The following is a 7,500-nucleotide window of genomic DNA, read 5'->3' as shown; positions in this document are numbered from 1 at the left end:
TCGCGAGTAACTCAAAACAAAAGAAACAAACAACTGCACAGGACTGCCTAAAATCAGCAAGGTCCCCTGCTAAATAATACTTACGCAATTACCTGTGTACATCAGAAGTGTATTCCGCGAAGATCGCACTTCCCCCTTTATTTTTGGGGTCTGCATAAAAAGTAGGCAAAATGTAATATGGTTTGGTTTTGAGCCCGCACTAGAAACCACCTTAGGCGTAAAGGAAGGTGTGCGGCCCGAAGCGATTACCCTATCCTTCGCTGGAAGATCAAAAGGGCTCTACTGCAATATGTGGGCCTCGCAACTCGGACGCCAGCGCTTCTTGCAGAAGTAATAGCCAACAGAAAGCAGTCTTCACATGACAAGTATTTCAATTCAGCAGTAGCCGCCAGGCTCAAAAAGGAATTGTAGATGGATCTTTTCCAACAATAAAATTCGAGATCCCAAGCAGGAGTAGGGGAGCTCCCAATGCGGGGGTCCTATATTCTTTGCCCCTCCCAGAAACTGCTTGAACAAAGGATCACGAAAACAATGGTGGAGTCACAAATCATGCCAGTGAGCTTGAAATTAAGCTGCAGCATGAATACTTAATAAGAAAGGCACAAACGCTGTCCAGCCAACTCCAGTAAGATATTGAAGAGCCACACTCAAATTAGGCTCCAGAAATCTCCAGGTTAACCTTTGCTGTACTCAAAATAAAATCTCTTCCATTTTCTGCGTGACACTTTCCTTGCAACCTAGGTCTTCACAAACTACATGATCACATTTTACAGAGCTTGTTGAGGAAGTTTAAAGAGCTTGTTGAGGAAGTTGGAACCTGCTGTGTTTCAACACAGAATATGCCAGGCTGGTGGATGAAGAGAGTGAAGCTTGACGGTAGAGCGGATGACCGTCCCTTCTGGAGAGATACAACAGATGTGGAATCAAGGTAAAGGCCATGGAGGCTTCATACCAGACTCCTTAGTAGTGGGTACCAGTGCTGCCGCAGAACCAATCTGGAGCTACTAAAATCATCGCCAAGCGCATGCCATGTCTTGACCTTTAGAGCACCTTTGGAAGAGCAGAGGTGGAAGGCATGCATGAAGAAAGTTTTCCAACCGAAAGAGCATCCACTTTCAAAGCAGTAATGATGAAACCCCACTTGATACAAAACTTTGGCGGCTAATTGGTTTTAGTGGAGTAGGCGAACAGATCTGTAATGTCTGGAGTTCCCCCATGACACTGTCAATTTCTGAAATGCATGAAGGTCCAGTTTTCACTAGGTGAGGGTCGCGGGTTTATCTGCTTAACACATCTGCTTAAGGAGTTCTGTGCTCCCGGCGAGCAACCTTGCCTGAAGAGTTAGTTTGCAAGCTGAGCGCAGTCTCCCCATAAAATCGTTGCTTTTGCCTGCGCCAGAGTGATAAGAATGTGTTCCCCTTGTTTGTTGATGTACCACATGACAGTTGTGTTGTCTGTTGTGAATCAACACCTGCCCTGGAAGAAGGTGGCCTCCCCTTCCAGAAAGCCATGAGAAACAAACTGGACCAAGCTAACATCTCCTTCATGTTGATATGTAGATGCTGTGAGGCCTAGCGGAATGCACCACTTGTCTTGTATCCACTTTCCATTTAAGATGGGCTCCCAAGCAGTATCCCAGGCATCTGTCGTTAAATCGATAGCCCTCATTTGGCCGGTCTGAAGGAGATCCTTGTTTAGGTGGTGAGCATTCCTGGGCCCACCTGGAATTCTTTTTGGAAGGCAAAGGTATTATTTGAGATGACGCGGTGTCCAAATCCTGGCAGTGCTGTGTAAAATCACATTACTTTGAGATGTACTCCATTGCGGCTTTCCTCATAGCGCAATTTAGCGTTGAGACACCCAGAATCCCTAAGATGCCATGAACCCTAATGTGGTTTTAAGGACTGTCGCTTGCAGTCAGCCACCGGACTGATGGAAAGATAGTTGGATGGAAGTAAAGGGATAGACTCTTTTGTTTTGTCGGGTTAAAAGGCTCATCTGGGCTGCTGTATTCGATCTCACACGCAGAAAGCACACATGTCTTGGAGAGTGGTACTAAGACTGGACTTTATTTAGATTCACAGGTAATCACCTTAGGCATCTTAGCACTGCTACCCATAACTTATAATTCCAGATGCTGTAGAAGGGTCTTCCTTTAAGTCTTGAGCCAGAATCAGCACGGTCGTCCAAGTAAGGATAGATTTAGATTCGCACTTTTAGCCTGAAGTAAGCTATCACTGGAGCCAGAACCTTTGTGCCAGATACTTTCAGGCGCGGTAGATAAGCCATAGAGACAGTACAGAGGGGAACTGGCGATGTGAATTTCCAGAAACAGAAACGCAGATGCGCTTCCTGCAACCCTCCTAGGTTCTTATAGGCACATGGAAGTGTAAGCTTCAGCGGGATCTAAAGTTACCATCCAGTGATCTTTTGCCCAGCAGAGGTAAAAGCTGTTGTAGCGTCAACATGTCTCCAGACTTGGGAATGTCCAGATGAGTGTTGAGGATGGAATAAATCAGAAATTGGGTACTCCGCGTGTTCCTTTTACCAATTACTAGGAACGAAGCGCAGAATAAAATCCCTGGGCCCGCTTTCTGATACAGGGGACTGGCTGGATAGCCCCTATTTGGAGTAACAGAGAAATTTGCTTGTAGCCTCTTTCCTTTGTGGAGGAGGAAACCAAGTCTGGCATGCCGCTGAAAGGGGGCAATGTATGGAAATAAAACCTGTAACCTATGGTGGATGATATCCGGCACTACATCTGTCGCGAGGTGAACTAAGTCTGATTTTCTTTGAAAGAGACCGTCTTCTACCTTCACCGAAAGGAGCTAGCAGACGAGGAATCTACTGGCGGCTGAAAGGCGGTCGTGCCAAGTCTGTTCTACGAAAGGACTGACCCCTGCCCTCACCAGAAGTCACGAGCAGGTGAACTCCCTGTTCTAGGCCTAAAAGAACCTTGAGCGGGCTGCCCCTACCGATGCCTAAGACCTACCCCTAGACTGGGAATCATAAGCAGGGTAATATGTCCATCCCTTAGTAGGCGACCGAAGATTTCTACCTTCAAGCTTCGGGTGCGTGCACCTGCAAAAATTGCTTTAACGGATTTACATAGACTTAGCTTTTGTCCTCCATTTTCTTTTGGGCGCAACTGCTCCACAGGTGAGATCCAAACAACCGCATCGGACTGTAAAGGGGCGTCCAAAGATCCTTTATCGCCTTAACATGCTCACAAACTGGGTTCCACGGTCCCTCGGCTTCGGGCATTGCTTACTCACGGAAGGGGCGGGGAACTAGTGGCAGCCACCCTCGGGGAGGCCTGGCCACAACATCAAAACCACATTGCAAAGAGAATCGCTTACCGCCCGAACAGATTTGTTCAGACACATGAATCCAAATCGGCAGCAACTTTACACTCAATACCTTCCTACCAAAGCATCCACCCTAGATTTCAATTGTGAAAGGAGATAATTTTGATATTTTTAGCATGTGAAACTGACAATTCTAACGCTCGGAATGGCTAAAAGTGGGAAGAAGTTATACACTTTCTTTCCCATCTATCCAAAGCCCTTGCACTCTTTATCCAGTGGGAAACAGGGTTTTTAACAACAGAGGACCTTAACACCTTTAGAGTCCCTGAGAAACAGTTTCCTCGGTGCTGCCCTAGGACTCTTAAAAGATACTTATGAGCTTCAGGCACCCCATAGTACCTATCAGGTTTAACAGGGAGCAGGAGGCAAAGAATCAGGGTTCAGGGAAGGTTGAAAACACCCCCCACACAACACAGATTCAAGGCACCCATGCTGGGAAACACACCCCCAAGAATTCCTAACACACCAACAGAAACCGGACACACCATTAAAGGGTCCCCCATGGAAGCAAAACCAAAAAAATCCCAAACACAAAGGATAACACCACACAAACAAAAAGAGGAACACCGCAACCCAGGGGCAAAACCCAAGGACCTCAACACTGTTCAACAATCCACACTCAGGTTAAAACCACAACCCCACACAGGGCTGGGGAACACACACACAAAACAAACCGCCACACACAACCAGGCCAAAAGAACACAACAGGAACACACACACACACACACAAACGGACACCACACACACACACAAACCAGAAGGAAAAAGGCCACACACCACACAAAAGACACAACACACACACACACACACTGGCACACACCACAGAAGGAACACACACACACAAGGGAACCCAAGAAAACCCCAAACCTCGGAAACACACACACACAACAACCACGCCACAACACACAAAACACACAGCACACACACACCACACTTTTCCCACCGGACAACAATACAAACGAACACACAAAAAAACAACCTGGACACAACCACAAAAAATAGTACACTGTTAAACACACAAGAACAACAAAACCAAGGGAAACCCACACACAAAGGGTTTTAAAAACACAAAAAACCAATGGGGGGGAAAACAAAAACACCAACACACACACAAAAACCCAAACAACACAACAAAAACAAAAAACCGGGACACAAAAAAACACACACACAAAGACACCCCAACACACAAAACACACCAAAACCACCACAAACCAAAACAAACGGGGAACAACACACAAACAGTACACAAACACCAACCACACACACACACAAAACCAACACACACAACCACACACACACACACACACACACACACCCCAGGACACACACACAAACCCCGGGACACACACACACACACACAAAACCCGGGAAACACACACACACCCCGGGACACACACACACACACACACACACACACACACACACACACACACACACACAACCCGGGACACACATACACACAAAACCCGGGACACACACACACCAACCAAACACCCCAACACACACACACACACACCAACACACACAAAACCAACACACACACGCACCAACCAACAACACACACACGCACCAACCAAACACACACACACGCACCAACCAACACACACACACGCACACCAACACACACACACAAAAAACACACAAAACCCCCCAGGGACACACACACACCAACACACACACACACAACCCAGGGACACACAACACAAAAACCCAACACAACCAACAAAACCGGGGACACACACACACAAAACCAGGGACACACACAAAAATCATCCTTGTCTAGCAACTGTGAAACCTGTGGTTTTGCAGCCTACTTACCTTTTAGAGGTCTACTGTAATTAGCCACCACCAATCGTGGCATCAAAAGTTAAGCCGGCAATACTGTCAGTTAACTGTGCCTCACTCTCACATCTAGAGTCCAACTCGTAGAATACACATTCTCCTGCAGACCAATTGGGGGGTGTGGGCCACATGGACCTTGCCTGGTACCTAAACATGTTGCTGCTATTTCTCAGTAATACGTCTAAAGTAGGTTATTATGATGGCAATGTTTGTAGATGATAATCTCTGAATCTAGTTCATCTTCTGTCCTCAATGGACTGGATGACAATGTTACTTCAGCTTCAAACTCACCAGTCATATGTCAGCCTTGCCTGCAAGTCAGATGCAACATGGTCTTGGTGCTGTATTGTCCTTCTGCCAAGGTATTTCAGTACTATAACCTGGCACATGGACTTTGTTGTCCCACTCAGTACACTAGTTGGGCACCAGAAATCATATTCATGTCTGACCACCTCATTGGGTGGTTTTGCTCCCAATATGTGTAACTGAATGGCAAATGCTAATTTCTACTTTGTTCCTGTCAAACAGGCAATGACGGATCTGTCTGTCTTCATTCCAAAAAATGACTTTGCCACAGTTCCAGATTAGACTGACCCCAAGGACTCCAGCCATTTATGGTTGATTTTCATTATTTGCAAGCCAGTGTAGAAGCGCATGGACCTCACTGGGTTCAGCATACAGACTATTGTATAGCATTAGCATACACTATGGGATCACAAACTTACCCACGCATGTAAGGCTGCAGTACTGTGTGAGGTCACTCTAACAAATGCATAGAACACCGTTAAGTGCAAGCATGGAAAACACTTTCTATGGAAGACCACTGAGCAGTGTTCCAAAGGGATCGGGTGTGTGACCAGTTCTGGAATAGGTAGTACCAGGAATAGTCAATAAGCAGTGTCTGCACCTGACAGGCTGTGCAGAAGAGAAGCATATTGAATCAAGCACATCTGTTGTATAAGAATTGAAAGCGGTCACTGCCACCGTTTCATACTGACCCGTTCTACACAAGCTCTGACATTCCTCTAAGTGAGGAGGTTCATGGTCTGCATGTTGTGCTCAGCTTACCTTGCTAGGTGAATGACTATGACCTGCCCAAAGTCCTTGATTATCCAATTTCTACAACACATATGAGACTCCTGTCTCAGCACCAGAAAGGACTGGTTTTCACGCGACATAACATTGCCGGTATAATGGTCATTTTACCTTGGGGTGATCTACCTGTGTTTCCTGGACAAACACCTCTGGTTGATTGCGAAAACAAAGAACAACCATGCAAGTAAGGCCATGATGGACATTACATCAGATCATAGGCCCACTACACTGCTGAACCTTGCTGGCACTGTTTAAATGTCAACTTTGAGTCACACACTTACATATAATGCACCCCGATAGCAAAATGCATTCATACACTAAGAAGAAACCAGTAAAATAGTTGCACCGTATGAAGACATTTGATTCCAAAGGTACTTACCCAGCACGTTGGTTATACTTAATATATTAACCGGCGTTCTCTTTATTTTTTCCAAACCTAGAAATGTGTTTTGAATTACCAGTGCCTTCTCAGGACGTCGACCGAGCTATATTCTTTGGAATAGCAGGTAAAATGGGCTGAATTTCCAATAAGCCTTTTTGGCTTTTATGACGCCCCCTCATCAGGTCATAGATGTAGTCAAACTTTCTTTTCTGAAATATTGGCTTCGCTACCCACTCCTGCTTTGCCTTCGGATACACCACGTTGTATCTAAGCTCTCCCTTTGCTGCAGAGTTTCTAGTAGGGGAAACTGACCACTGCTTGTTCACGATTCAGATTTTCATTGTGATCAAGGATGGCCAAAATTATTCGTGCCTTCATCCCTGCAAAACTGAAATGCTCAAACTTTGGGCAGTATTTGCACAGTAATGCATGGAACACCTCTAGGTTGCCGGGGTGGCAGAACTTGGTCACCTGCTTTAAATCTTTAATAAAAAATTTGTTGGCAACTATCCTCTTCAGTGCACTGTAGCATGCATCTTCTTCATCCATCCACTTCTTCTCATTTTCCCCCCCTTCCGGGCCCCACCCGGCATTTCCCCCCCTTTTTTTTAAAAAAAAAAAAAAAACCCCCCCCCCCCCCCCCCCCCCCCAACCAAATTTTAAACCTTTGTTGGGTTTTTTCCAAAAAATTCCAGCTGGTTGGTTTTTTTTTTTTGGGTTTTTGGTTTTTAACCCCTGGGTAAAAAGGGCAATGAAACCCCAACCACTTTTCTTTTCCCGGTAGGTAACCAACCCTTTTTCATTCCCAAAACC

This window comes from Protopterus annectens, chromosome 11.part0, assembly GCF_019279795.1.
Source record: "Protopterus annectens isolate FY-2018-M chromosome 11.part0, PAN1.0, whole genome shotgun sequence".
Taxonomy (NCBI): domain Eukaryota; kingdom Metazoa; phylum Chordata; order Ceratodontiformes; family Protopteridae; genus Protopterus; species Protopterus annectens.
This window is presented reverse-complemented; position numbering follows the sequence as displayed.